Consider the following 14677-nt stretch of genomic DNA (forward strand, 5'->3'; position numbering starts at 1 on the left):
TTTATTTCTAATAAAAATATTTTTCTGTGTGTTGTGTTTTTTTTATCTGTACTAGAAATTCATGGTGGCCATGTCTAATAATGGCGTGACACCATGAATTTCGGGCTTAGGGCCAGTTGATAATATACAGCTAGCCCTAACCCCATTATTACCCAGTGAGCCACCTGGGGTGCCCAAAAAGCTTGTGCACCCTGCGCTGCGGATTCCAATCCCTAGCTGCTTAGTTGTACCTGGCTGGACATAAAAATTGGGCGAAGCCCAAGTAATTTTTTTTCTAATTATTTCATGAAATTCGGGAAATAATTAAAAAAGTGCTTCCCTATATATTTGGTTCCCAGCCGGGTACAAATAGGCAGCTGGGGGTTGGGGGCTGCCTGCTGTACCTGGCTAGCATACAAAAATATGTCGAAGCCCACGTAATTTTTTGGGGGGGGGCAAAAAACTCCTGCATGCAGTCCTGGATGGAGTATGCTGAGCCTTGTAGTTCTGCAGCTGCTGTCTGCTGTCTGCTGTCTGTCTGTATGGAGGAGAGCAGACAGCAGCTGCAGAACTACAAGGCTCAGAATCCTCCATCCAGAACTGTATGCTGGAGGGAGAGGCAGGGGGAGCAGAACTGCAAGGCTCAGCATACTTCATCCACTAGTGTATGCAGGAGAGCAAAAATCAGTTGCAGAACTACAAGGCTCAGCATGCTGCATCCAGGACTGTATGCTGGAGGGAGAGACAGGGGGAACAGAACTACAAGGCTCAACATGCTCCATTCACTAGTGTATGCAGGAGAGCAGAAAGCAGCTGCAGAACTACAAGGCTCAGCATACTCCAACCAGGACGGTATGGAGGAGTTTTTTGCCCACCAAAAAAATGACGAGGGCTTCGCCATATTTTTGTATGCTGGCCAGGCACAGCAGACAGGTACGGCTGCCCCCAACCCCCAGCTGCCTATTTGTACCCGGCTGGGAACTACAAATATAGGGAAGCCCTTTTTTTACTTATTTCATGAATTTCATTAAATAATTAGAAAAAAAAAATAACGACATGGGCTTCAATGATGCCGGGTGCCTTGCTGGGTAATAAAGGGTTAATATTAGCTTTGTTTTACTAGCTAGTATTAAGCCAGAGATTCTTAATGTCAGGCAAGTTTGACCCGGCCATTAAGAATCTCCAATAAAGGGTTAAAAAAACGCAGTGCCCACAGAATATAGCATAAAAAAATATAAAAAAAAAAACAATTTAAAAAATGAAAAAGTTTCCAAATCATACCAAAACAGAGGGTGGCAAGGATTTCAACAACAGAGGTAACCTATGACTATAGCTGCAAAGGCAAATCCTAATTGTAGTGATTAAAGGCACCTCTGCAGACAAAAAATGCTATACAAAGACCAAGACCAATATTCAGTGACCATATAGTGGTAGATAATATGTAGGGTACAGTATAATTGCTAGCAGGTGATGTTTTTGCTCCCTCACAAAATGTTGTGCCTTCCAGTGCATCATGGGCACAAAAGACTGGACCTGCTATGTCGCATAGTACTCCCATTTAGTATAGTTCAGAAATATTATTAATAATATAATTACCCCCAAAATATTGCCTCAACATTCATAAAAACAATAGAGAGTGATGGCGTCTCAACAAGTATTACTGACAGGTAGGTCCTCATATTCTGGAGCAGATGGTAATAGTGCCATCTTTTCTGCTCTCAAGAGGAATAGTGATTCAAGATCTCCAATAATACTGCCTGACACAGCAGTTATGTTTTTTGTGCTCCTACATAGTAATAACACCCACCTTTGAGCCCCATAGACAATAATAATGATTAGTAATGATGATTAGTAGAAATAAATGTAGCGCCCCTGAACCCTTCAGGGCACTAATAGGTACTGCATCCTGTCACAGATTCAGGGCCTAACCCCAGGGACCTGGAAGACCAGTGCTGCTACCACCAAACACATAACATCCTCAGTTCACTCACCCAATCAGGGGTGACTGATTAGTTGGGGACCGGTAGGGATCGGTGGAGCTGATCCAGTCCATTAGCTAACAACCCGGGGGGAGGAGACAGACAGTAGTTCAGTCAGTAGTGACAGTAGTAGGAGACAGGCATGTCTCGAGACGGGGTCATGTAGCGGTAACCTGACTTGAACAGGAGAGTGGTTGCCAGGGAGGGTACGAATAGGTACCCCTGGAACCAAAGCACCGACGGGGCACAGGGCCCTAGGTTAGGTGAATGCTTCAAGCTGCATGACAAATACCTGCACAGTGAGGGGACCATCCAGGACCTCACTGATAGAGATGAGCGAACCGGCCGTGGTTTGGCTCGAGTTCGGTTCGTCGAACGGAGGTCTCGTTCGAGTTCAGTTCGGCAAACGTTCGACGAACCGAACTCGAACCAATAGGAAATAATGGGAGGCAATCACAAACACATAAAAACGCATTATAAATGTACACATACAGTTAATAAACATTGCCATAACACTTACCGGTCCACGCAATCCCTCCTGCACTCTGTCTCCTGCCGCTATTCCATCCGATGATCGCTGAATCCTCCCGGTGACCAGCACTGCCAGCAGTGATGCAGGACCTATCGTGACGTCAAAATAGCCATGTGACCAGTCACGTGGCTATTATCTCATTGGCTACAGACTGGTCACAAGGCTTTGACGTCATGTCCTGTCCTAGGTCCTGTCATTGCACTCTCCGGTACACGGTGCACATTTGTGTATCGCCGTGTACCGGCGACATGCTCTAGCACACGGTCGACTCCCCATTCCGTTAGGGACCGGCTGACACAGCCGGTCATTAACGGAGATCACCGTTGTCATAGCAACGCAGTTAGCGGTGACATCACCGCTAACCGCGGCTCCGGGAATTACATGATCGGAGCACCGTTGCTATGGTAACGCGTCTGTCAGCGTTACCGCTGTTACCGCTAACAGCCAGCAGCACTGATCCCTCACGGAGTGAAGGCTGCACGCTGCTTCCCGTGCAGCCTTCACTCCGTGAAGGCTGCACGGGAAGCAGAGTCTTCCCCCATGCGGCAGTGATGGAGTAGAGCAGCATTTGTTGAACGAGAAAGACAGAAGACCATGGATCGTGTAGGGCTGACAGGGGGTAATAAAGATGGAGTCTCTAATGTGTCTGTGTATTTATTTCTATTAAAGTATTTTTTCTCTGTGTGGTGTCTTTTTTTTAACCCTTTATTGGAGATTCTTAATGGCCGGGTCAAACGTGCCTGACATTAAGAATCTCTGGCTTAATACTAGCTAGTAAACAAAGCTAGTATTAACTCATTATTACCCAACAAGCCACCCGGCTTCAGGGCTGTTGGAAGAATTGGATACAGCGCCAGATGATGACGCTTCTATGAAAGCGCCATTTTCTGGGGCGGCTGCAGACTGCAATTCGCAGCAGAGGCGCCAAGAAACCTCGGGCTAACCTGTGCTGCGGATTCCAATCCCCAGCTGCCTAGTTGTACCTGGCTGGACACAAAAATGGGGCGAAGCCCACGTCATTTGTTTTTTAATTATTTCATGAAATAAGTGAAATAATTAAAAAAAAACGGGCTTCCCTATATTTTTGGTTCCCAGCCGAGTACAAATAGGCAACTGGGGGTTGGAGGCAGCCCGTGGCTGCCTGCTGTACCTGGCTAGCATACAAAAATATGCCGAAGCCCACGTCATTTTTTTGGTGGGCAAAAAACTTCTGCATACAGTCCTGGATGGAGTATGCTGAGCCCTGTAGTTCTGCAGCTGCTGTCTGCTCTTCTCCATACAGACAGACAGCAGCTGCAGAACTACAAGGCTCAGCATACTCCATCCAGGACTGTATGCAGAAGTTTTTTGCCCCCTGAAAAAATTATGTGGGCTTCGCCATATTTTTGTATGCTAGCCAGGTACAGCAGGCAGGTACGGCTGCCCCCAACCCCCAGTTGCCTATTTGTACCCGGCTGGGAACCAAAAATAAAGGGAAGCCCTTTTTTTACTATTTCATGAATTTCATGAAATAATTAGAAAACAAATGACGTAGGCTTCGTCCCATTTTTGTGTCCAGCCAGGTACAACTAGGCAGCTTGGGATTGGAATCCGCAGCACAGGTTGGCCTGAGCTTTCTGGACCTCACTGCTGCGAATTGCAGTCTGTAGCCGCCTTAGAAAATGGCACTTTCATAGAAGCGCCATCTTCTGGCGCTGTATCTAACTCTTCCAGCACCTGCCTGCTATACCTGGCTAGCATACAAAAATATGGCGAAGCTCATGTCCTTTTTTTGTAGTTTTTTGGCAAAAAAAATAAAAAATGCTTCCCTGGATTTTCAATTGCCAGTGAAGGTAACACCAAGCAGTGGGGGTTAGCAGCCAGTAGCTGCTTGGATTACCCTTAGGTAGCAATACAAAAAATGCAGCGGGAGCCCATATTTATTTTTTTAATTATTTATTTAAATAACTAAAAACAAAATGGGCTTCCCTGTATTTTGATTGCTGGACATCACAGTGCTGTAAAAATAAATCTTTAAAAAAAATGACGTAGCGCTCCGCGGTATTTTTGATTCTCAGCGCAGATAAAGCAGACAGCTATGGGTTGCCACCCCCATCTGCCTGCCGTTACCTTGGTTGGCAATCAAAATACAGGGAAGCCCATTAATTTTTTCTATTTAAAAAATAGTTAAAAAAAAAATGATGTTGGGTCCCCCCATTTTTGATAGCCAGCTAGGGTAAAGCAGACGGCTGTAGCCTGAAAACCACAGCTGGCAGCTTTACCGTGGTTGGGGATCCAATATGGAGGTCCCCCCAGGCTCTTTTTTTATAATTATTTTATAAATATTAATAATTACACAAAAAAAGTAGGGTCCCCCCCAAATTGGATCACCAGCCAAGGTAAAGCGGACAGCTGTGGTCTGGTATTCTCAGGGTGGGAAGGTCCATAGTTATTGGGCCTTCACAGCCTAAAAATAGCAGGCCGCAGGCACCCCAGACGTGGCGCATTCACTAGATCCTGGAGCTTCACCCCAGCTCATCCCGTGCCCTGGTGCAGTGGCAAATGGGGTAATAAATCGGGTTGATACTAGCTGTAAAGTCACCTGAGATCAAGCCCAGCAGTTTGTGATGTCATGGCATCTATTAGATACCCAACATCATAAACTGTCAGTACTAACAAAAAAAAAAATCGACAAAAGAAATTTATTTGAAAAAACAGTCCCCAAAACATTTCCTCTTTCACCAATTTATTGTAAGAAAAAAAATAAAGGGGTCCCACGACGACTCTGGACCGTCTAGAATATGGGGGGAGACACTCAGGGAACGTATCCCCCATTTTCTAGGAGTGCAGACCCTTCATGTGAGGAGTGTGGATGCAATGAATCTGCACTCACTCTCCCCGAGTCCGCAGCAGCAGAGTCCATGTCGTAATGGTTGCTACCAAAGCTGCAATGCCCTGCTCATGAGGTAAGGGCATGCCTAATCAGGAGAACTATTCTACATTTCCAAATATTGTTATTTGCTGAAATTATTGCTATTCCACCTACTATATATTGAGGATAGGATCTTGGAGATGGAATACCCCTTTAAGTCCAGTTATCCAGCTGAATGAATACTTAACAACAGAGCTCGCTATTTAGATGTGTTTTCTTGTGGCGTATAACGGACTCTCATGTTTGGTAGTCGTTCAGCAGGGAAACTATAAAAGCAAATCCCTCCATTTGGAAATGTAGTATATAGCTCCCCTGATCAATTATGTTCCTTACCTCATGAGCAGGGCATTGCAGTAATAATAATAATTTATTCATTTATATAGCGTTATTAATTCCATAGCGCTGTATGTCTTTGGAGTGTGGGAGGAAACCGGAGTACCTGGAGGAAACCCACGCAAACATGGGGAGAACATACAAACTCCTTGCAGATGGTGTCCTTGGTGAGAATTTAACCCAGGACCTCAGTGCTGTAAGACTGCAGTGCTAACCACTGAGCCACCGTGCTGCCCATTTAGCTTACAGATGCATAACCACCACTCACTGTGTCTGAACACAGGAAGCTCAGCTGACAGCCGCTCTGTGCATGCGGCAGCGTCTATTGTGAAGAAGAGGGCCGTGGGGGGATCAACGCTGCACAGGTACCGTGGGACACCGGGGAACACCGGTGGGGTTATAGGGGGTGACCTGGCAGGGCCTGGGGAGGAGTTTTCTGTCGCATGTGTCATGGCACATGCGACAAAAATCAGAGGAGTAGGGTGAATGCGGCCGGCGCGCTGCTGTGCGTGTGGCCATCTTGGATTTTTGTGAGGGCATCAGGGGGGGCACTTTGGCGACACCAGAGGACCGGAGGGGACCGGGGAGGAGATTTATCATGTTTGTTCATGCCAGATGGGAGATAAATAATTTTTTACCGGCGCTGTCATTTACTGTAACGTGATCAGCGGTGTACGGTGTATACCTGTGATCACGTGAGCGGGAACCGGAAAAACCGTCCTGAATCATGATCTCCAGGGTCTCAGCTAGCCCTGAAACCCCGGAGATTTTCTGACGCTGGGGGGCGTTATTCACTTATTTCTGCCTGCTGTTTATAAACGGCAGATCAGAATAAGGCTACATTAACACGACCGATCCATTTTTGCGGTCTGCAAAAAACAGTCCGTTTTTTTTGACGGCTGCATCCGTGTGGCATCCGTTTCCGTTCCATAGACGGTCTGTATGTCATCTGTTTGTCATCCGTGTGCCTATCGTTTTTTTTGTGTACTGCAAAAAAACTGAAGGAGGGAAAATACATAAATTTACCCAGGATCCATAGCTTCATCCTACATAAGGCGGTCACATGTTCACTCCAGTGCCATTTTCTACTGCATTTCACAGCGTAGAGCGCTCTGGTGATTTTCTTGTGCTTGTGCACTTCATATCAGTCTTTTCTGTCATTATAATGGCAGAAAGACACATAATGTCCCACTCTCCTGCATTTTGTAATTTTGCACCCTTTGGTGCCTTTCATGTGGCACTAAGGGGTGCTTAGCTTTGTATTTAGCCAAAAAAATGAAAAAAAAAATGACGTAGGGTTCCCCCTATTTTTGTAGCCAGCTAGGGTAAAGCAGACGGCTGCAGCCTGCAGACCACAGCTGGCAGCCTCACCTTGGCTGGTAATCCAAAACTGAGGGCACCCCACGCTGTTATTTTAAATTAAATAAATAATTTAAAAAAAAACACGTAGGGGTCCCCCCAAAATTGGATCACCAGCAAAGGTAAAGCAGACAGCTGGGGTCTGATATTCTCAGACTAGGGAGGTCCATGGTTATTGGACTCTCCCCAGCCTAAAAATAGCAGGCCGCAGCCGCCCCAGAAGTGGCGCATCCATTAGATGTGCCAATCCTGGTGCTTCGCCCCAGCTCATCCCGTGCCCTGGTGCGGTGGCAAACAGGGTAATATATGGGGTTAATACCAGATGTGTAATTAATGTCACCTGGCATCAAGCCCTGGGGTTGGTGAGGTCAGGCGTCTATCAGATAACCGACATCACCAACCCAGTCAGTAATAAAAAAAAATAGATGACAAACACATTTTTATTTGAAAAAACACTCCCCAATACATTCCCTCTTTAACCAATTTATTAGAAAGAAAAACAAATCCAGGTCTGGTGTAATCCAAGGGGTTGCCATGACGATCCACACTGTCCCAGTCAATGAAGAGCAGGATGTTCCCCATTGGCTGGGAGAGCAGTGCAGTGACCTGAGCTAACATCATAGGGTCAGCCCAGGTCACTGCAGGGGATGACAAGTGCTGCTGTCAGCGAGGTACATTACCTGCGCTGATCTCCTGCACTGCTGACAGCACCTGTCACTGAGTTCAATGACCGCCGCCTTCACAGCCAAGTATCGCGAGCGGCCCGTGATGTCACCGCTAGTCAGTCTCGGGTCGGAAGCGAGAGAAGGTGATGTGACAAGCGGCGGCCATGGAGGACAGTGACAGCGCTGAGGTCGGGACTTCATCACCGCAGGTAAGACGAGCGGGACCATGTGTGCAGAGTGCAGGTGGGCGGAGCCATGTGTGCTGGCGGCGGAGTGCGAAGTGGGTGGCGCTGAGGACGTCAGTGTCGTGGACTGCTTGGCTGGGGACAGGTGAGTGTGTGTGTGTGTGTGTGTGTACATGCCGCGTGCAGGAGGGGGCGGAGTGAGCTGAGCGGGGAAGTGTGGGCTTCCTGCATGTAACTAGGATAAACATCGGGTTACTAACCAAAGCGCTTTGCTTGGATACCCGATGTTTATCTTGGTTACCAGCTTCTGGCAGGCTGCCAGCGATGGCTCCTGCACACTGTAGCTGTAAAGAGCCCTGCTTTTTGCTGCTAGAACCGTTCTCGAACGAATCTAGAACTATCGAGCTTAGCAAAAAGCTCGAGTTCTAGTTCGATCTAGAACAGCCCCAAAATCACTCGAGCCGCGAACTGGAGAACCTCGAACCATGAACCGCGCTCAACTCTACTCACTGACCCAAGAATCCGGTGGCACCAGCAGTAACGAGAGAGCCAGGGACCGGAACAGTACACCGACCCTACAGGGTTCACACTGCTCGCCGTACGGACCAGAGCCTGACGACTAACAGGAGGGGACTCCCAGACGCTCCAAGCTATGGGATTCCACAAAACTACAGCGAGGTGCAGGGGAAAGAAGCCATCAGGTCACCACACCATCATTTGAATACAGGGACCAGGGGTCTGAACCAGCCGTCCAGCATTACCATCTCTGTGAGTAAACGACAGTTGCACTGCATTCCTATTGTGTGGCCCCCTTGGGTTGAGCCCTACTTTCGGAGGGCCTAACATCCAAGCTGCCATCACCACCAGCCCCAGTGGACATAAACTGTGCAGCGTCGGCTCCATCTACTTAGCCGCAACCCGCAAGTGGCATCACAACATAAACTCTTTCATCTACCCTGTATATAAACCCCTTTTATAGCGACCCCCAGGGTCACGGAACCGGGCAACAGCCATTCCACACCCGTGACACAGCATCCCCATACGTATACGGCCCAAGACCGAGTACCCCATAGCCGTGAGGCAAGTCATAAATAAAACCCCCTATATTCATCCTAGACAGTAATAAATAGTGCTCTCCAGACAGTGATGACTTAAAGGGAATCTATCAGCAGATTTCAACTTAGAGCAGCATGTTGTAGGCAAAGAAATTCTGAAAGTAACCATGTTTAACTTAGATTACTGGGTACAGCCATTCTGACATTATCAAAGAATTGAGATTAACAGAGCTGGGAGCTACCCTCTGCCCACACCAGGCTCTCAAGAGATTGTGCATTGACTGTGAGGTGTCAATCACAGAAGGGGCACACTGGACAAAGTGCAGGAGGTTTCCTAGTCCTCTAATGCTAATCACAGGGTAATAAACCATTTTGTTTAGGTAAACAATAGCTCCCACATATAGAAGAGAAGCAGAGTTGTTTTCCTTTTTTAACTCTTGCAGCATGCTGTCCTCAGCTTATATTGCAAAATCCCGCTGACAAATTCCCTATAAATGCTTAAAAAGTAATTAATAAAGTGAGGTTTATGGCACACTTGAAAAATGGGAGCTCAAGAATGGTGCAAATGCATCAATTAGTAAAAGAAGAACTTTGCACTCCATATCTATGCATAACAGCAGTCTTATTTTTCTATTATTCTCAAGGTGGTTTTTAACAGTATCACCATCTTAAAGGCGTATCCTGTACAAGAATCTATCATGGCTGATAAAGACCCATATATAAGTGGTTGAAACTTTATAATTTTTCTGGACTGCCTGTATAATAAATTCCTTACATCCATTATGGAGTGCCAAGATCTTCTTTTATATATAAAAAGTAATTAAGTCACCTAAGTGTCCAGCACACAATAAAAATACCACCTTTCTGAATGTTTAAAAAAGTATACTCACCTAATCCCAGTCTCCAACAAACAGAGCAAATGAGTCCCAAGCATCTCTATGCATTGATATCAATGCCCAGTTTGGGCCCATAAATGACCTCTATGTCCTGTAGGCTTCAGGGCTAAAGAGGTCTGTGGCTTGATGGCTTCCAAACATGGAACATGAGTTAGACTATGTGTCGAAACGCGTAGTTCTATGGGGTTTCTGTAAGCACTCAATTTCCCTGCTGACCGCTTTGTATTTGAATTTTTATGGATTTTTGAAATAAAACGTGGAATATTTTAAAGACACACTCTGAGGAGTTCGCTGGACTTCTTTTTCTTCTATGTACAGGGGAGTTATAAGTTTGTGACGCCACCCATGGTGCGTGGTAAGGTGGGAAACCACCGCTACTGTTGGGGAAAGGGGGAGCCCGGTGGCGATGGTACGGCAGCAAGGTGTTTAACCCCTCCATGGGTAGGGGGTTTGTGCCCCGGAGGCCCGGTGTTGGTAGTGCAGGAGTGGAGTGCCGTTGGGAAAAGGAAGGGTTTCTGCGTACTCAGTCCAAGAATACTGACACCGACAGCTTGTAAACCAGAATTCTGAGCACCGCTGCAGCCAGGAGGGAGCACGCTTGGGTCCGTGCCCTTGGTACTGCTTGTTAGCCTGTTGCCTTTTCCGTGGCACCTTGTTCACTGTTTGGACCCTGTAGTGTGGAACTAGTCAGGTCCCGCTCACCCGTATGGCTAACGGAGTGAGCTTGCTCTCAGGGTTTACGCTTGGGATTTGGTGGACTGTGTCAGGGAAAGTCCTATCCCATCGGTGCGCTAGTACCCCGATTTTGGAGCGGGTGAGGGATGAATCTTGAAGGCTTCACCCCCGTTGGGTAAATTACCAGGATGCTTGAAGCTACTTCCCGGCCTAGGGTCCGCGTACCCCATCGTGCCCTGGCCCCTGCCTGGAGATGGCTCAAGGCCGCCAGCTGCCCTCCTCGGCAATCCATCCCCCTTGACACGATCCCCTGTGACCGGGGTTCCAGGTCCTACCAGGTCAAGACCAACGTCTGCCACCTAGTACTTAAGGAGCTCTGCTCCACACCGGTGACCTCTCCCTCTAAGAGAGTCACCACTCCACCTCCTACTCCTTCCACTCCTTTTTCAGTTCTCCTCTCATTTTTTCACCTTCCCCTACCAACCCCCCAAGTGGGCGGCCCTATTCCCTTCAGGCCCCCAATGGTGTGTCTGGTGGGTATGGTGTAAAGTGTTTCTAGGGTTTTGACTGGCTAAGCTCTTAGCAACACCAAAGCACCAGGACCCGTAACCAAGGAGGGTTGGATACTGTGCAATAGGGCAGATTGCACAATACCCTGTGACAACCTGATAGGCCAGGGTGTTACACTCATACTGCCCCATGCTATACCACAAATTTCACAGGTAAAAGCATTCCTTACTCGAAGTCATGGAAGCATGCCTGATGCCATCCACTCTACCCTAACCCCCACAAGCTATGCCACAGCCAAACTATTATCTTTTAAGTAAGTCAAGGGTAGTCAACATGAGGTTAGAATATTGTGGTAGAACATTTTTGGGGTTTGCCCATGCTTTTTAATAAGCTTCCCTCACCAAAGGGCTCATTCAGACTAGTGTATAAATCGGTCCTGTGCCGTACGGACCACACAGAGAGCACATGTATCCATTATAGCCAGGGTATATGGCCAATTTTCCATGCAGACTGTTTTTCTGTGTGGAATATAACCGCATCATGCCAACTTTGGTCTCTTTATTGACCAGGATAATGCATGTACATGGAGCAAGTCGTATCCACAATTTGCAGTCGCAACTGGCCTGATTTTCAATGTCCATCTGAAATCAGAAGACTGTAATTTGCCTACATGACTTTAATGCTACATAAATTAAAAAATGTGCGAGAGTTATGCTTAAGATGAGGATCATCAATGTTACGATCGACCCACACAGGCAACACTTGACATTTACGGAAATAAAAAACATCCGCTGCAGAGTACACAGGAAGAATTACATAAATATACCGAGACAGAACATTTCCTAAAATCACAATGTATGATGCAAAAACATGTTTAAAATAGTTCTAAGAGTAGGAAATCTATAAATCTACAGAATGTTGTTCCATATAATGAGGCCATGTCTGGTACAGAAGATATGTTTAGAACATCAGTGACTGAAGAGAAGAATACATTAATTTCTGAAGCACCCAGACTCCGAGGGGCAAGGCTTTCAGTAGCACAAGTGGACAGATACTGAAAAGAAAAGCACATTGCCTCAAGCTTTAGGTATGTTAGCAATTTTTCTGAAAGGAACATTGTGGTACAGAGAGAAATGTCAGCAGCGGGTTACATTCATTGTGAGGACATTGTCTTCTAATACCTGGCTCACCTCTCTGTCCCTGTCTGCCCGTCATGGGTAACATCACCTGTGCCTGCTCAGGTGCCAGTTAGCACATCGAGTGTTTGTCAAGAACACAAAAGCCTGCCATCCATTTTATTTTTCACCAATTAATTAGTCAAGCATTGTGGCGCACTGATAATAGCGCCCACCTCCCTCTACCAACAGCAACAATAACACAGTGACAACCTCTCATGATCATTTGTCTTATTGAGATTTATTATGCATGCAGTGTTCCTGTTTTAGCTGGTAAGTGGCATTCTGACAGCAAAGATGAAAGGATTGCTGTTATCCACTTGACCCAGAAGCAGAATCACAAAGTGCGTAGGGAGGAGACCGTATTTATTTCCCCATATTTATGGCACGGAGGAGATGGTAGACTTCCCATTAATCTGCAGCTACATTAAGTGTGGCAATTAATCTAATTATATAACATGGAGACTGACTTTTAAAATGTGCAGACATTATATTGCGGCAATAAAGATTAATAGCATTTGACCACATAATGTGACAACCTGGGTTTGCCAACATCAATTTATCTTGTCAACAATTCTAGTAACCAATTTAATTTTTACATAAAACTGTAAAAGCTCTGCCTCTCTGAGATAGCTCATGTCTTTTGTCTGTCTGTGGATGTCTGTCTGTTATGTAATCCCTGTTTTTACATAGTTTTAAGAGTAGGCACAGACATTGTTAATTTCTAGAATTAGGGCAAAGACTCCATCGCATCATTTAAGAAACATGTGGGCAAGGGCTCATTCAGATGTCCGCTACTTTTCTTGTATACAACAAACACAATCCTTCATTTAGTCAATGTTTTGGATCCAATTTCAAACAATGTTTGGTCAGTTTTTACCATCAGTGGCACATGAGTAAAGATAAGCGGACCCGTGTATTTTCGGGTTTGCTGGGTTCTGCCAGACTTTGGATAAATGTTTTTTTCGGGACCCATATTTGAAAAAAACAGTAGAATCCAGCTCTTCAGGTCACTTCAGGTCACAAACACTTCAGATTTATTGCAGCATGTAGGCAAGACAGATTGCATGACCAGCGCTACGCATTTCAGGTGAAAAAAAGATCAGCCTTAATGATTAAGGGTGATCTTTTTCACCTGAAACGCGTAGCGCTGGTCATGCTATCTGTCTTGCCTGCATGCAGACATAAATCTGAAGTCTTTGTGACCTGAAGAGCTGGATTCTACTGTTTTTTTGAATTTTATGGGTCGTGGCAGTGCCTGTCCGTGCTCCAGGGAAGACGCTAAAAGGAGTGGCTGTACACACGGTGAGCTGATTATTACATATATGGACGTATATTTGACTTGAACTTGTTCCCGGATCCCAAGCTCCATCAAACTCAATGAGAACCTGAAGTAACAAGCTCAACTTGAGTAATGAGCACAATGGAAGTCAAAGAGTGAGCAGTTCGGCCCTCTGCCTACATACACCCAGCCATAAACAGAGCATTTTTGGGGAATGAGGGGGGTTGAGTTTTTTGGGGGGTTTTTTACATACAACATTACATACAGCTTGTTTTGACCTCTAGTGAGAGCCATTCAAGGACTGAAGACGGCTCCTACTGGGCTGAGCACCGCTGCTCCATTTAATGGTTAGCATGTGAATAGCACACAAACTCAGACATGGATTTTTTTAAAAGACTGTGTTCAGGTTTTGAGCCCCAGACACCCAGTGTTTAGTATGAACCTTAAACTTTACAGGTCGGGTTCGCTCATCTGTATTCATGAGTCATGTTAATGTATGGCTAAAAAATAACAAAGCTTCTCCTATATATAACAATTTTAATCATGAACACCACATGGTCTGTACACTGATGACATCTGTGTGATCTCCATGATTTTCATGGACTCACAGACTTGTACGGGTAATTTTGATGCAATAACGGAATTTGTTATATGTTCTATGGACAACAGGTCCACACAAAAAAACTGACATGTGAACAGCTCCTTAGATTTAAAATGTGATGCAGTCATAATAGTCATGGCCTTACCATGAGTATTGTGTTTTCTTATAAAAGGAAACTGTCACCAGATTTATCCCCTATAAGCTGCGGCCATCACCAGTAAGATCTTATACACAGCATTCTAAAATTCTGTACATAAGTGCCAAGGCCGATCTGTATAACGTGAAAAACAGCTTCTTTATCACACATCACATACAGGATATGACATTATGCACGCGGTTTTTCACGCTACACAATGATGAATTATCCTTCTATTTTATAAGCATTTTGCCCTCCGTGCCTTATTTTTTTTAACAGATTTCTAATAAAGCATGATTTTATGAAGACACGTTTCTGGATACCTCTTTTCATTGACATTCTCCTAATAGCACAATCAGAATTAATAGAAATGTCTGTTTGGTAATGTGGTGAGCTGACACATT

The sequence above is a fragment of the Anomaloglossus baeobatrachus genome, chromosome 2, assembly GCF_048569485.1.
Source record: "Anomaloglossus baeobatrachus isolate aAnoBae1 chromosome 2, aAnoBae1.hap1, whole genome shotgun sequence".
NCBI classification, from domain to species: domain Eukaryota; kingdom Metazoa; phylum Chordata; class Amphibia; order Anura; family Aromobatidae; genus Anomaloglossus; species Anomaloglossus baeobatrachus.